We start from the raw sequence: 910 nt of genomic DNA, 5'->3' as shown, positions 1-910 counted from the left end.
GACGAAGATGGGGAGGTAGTAGGCGGTAGAGGTCCGAGACAACGGAAGTGCCAAGCAGCCCGCCACGAACACCGCGATGGGGATTAGGGGTGGGGTGGGGGGGGGTGCTGGCGGGCGGGGCGACCCGGGTCCATGACAAAGGGGGAAGGACGAGATGAGAGCGGCGCGGGGGGGGGAAGATGGCCGGAGGGAGAGCTGCCAGCGAAGAGATGGACGGCACTGACCTAGTCGGGTGAAGCAGCACGAGGGAAGGGGTCTGGCTCGGCCGCTGAGGTGCGGGGACGGCGATGGCCGCGGCTAACACGGTGGCGAGGCTCGGGATCTGGCAGAGAAGGCGAGCGAGGGAGAGGGCGAGAGGGCGAGCACGGTTGCGCGGCTATGGCGTCGGGGGACAACGACCGGGCGGCGAAAAGAGGGGGCACGCGTGAGGGTATGGCGAGGGGGGAAGTGGATCTGGCGAGGGAGGGACGAAGGGACCGGCGAATTAGCAAGGGGGGAAGATTACTAATGGCGCACCCCCTCGCGGTGCGCCATTAGTATGTTTTTTATAACAATGGCGCACCCCCGAGCGATGCACCATAAGTAGTCTTTTTTTTTAGATAGGAATGGCGCACCACCCAGCGGTGCGCCATAAGTAACTTTTTTTTGCATAGCAATGGCGCAAGTAATTTTTTTATTTTTATTTTTTGTTGCATCTAATAATTTTTTAGAAAATGAATATGAATATGAAACAATAATAAATTTTTATAAAAACAGTAATAATTTTTTTAAATATCATCAAATTTGTTATTTGAAAATATTTATGAATATGAAAAATATCATCAAATTTGTTATTTGAAAATATCATCAAATTTGTTATTTCAAAATATAATCAAATTTGTTTTTTTATTTTTAGTTGCATTCATTTGTG

Source organism: Triticum dicoccoides, chromosome 4B, assembly GCF_002162155.2.
Source record: "Triticum dicoccoides isolate Atlit2015 ecotype Zavitan chromosome 4B, WEW_v2.0, whole genome shotgun sequence".
In the NCBI taxonomy this organism is placed as follows: Eukaryota; Viridiplantae; Streptophyta; class Magnoliopsida; order Poales; family Poaceae; genus Triticum; species Triticum dicoccoides.
This window is presented reverse-complemented; position numbering follows the sequence as displayed.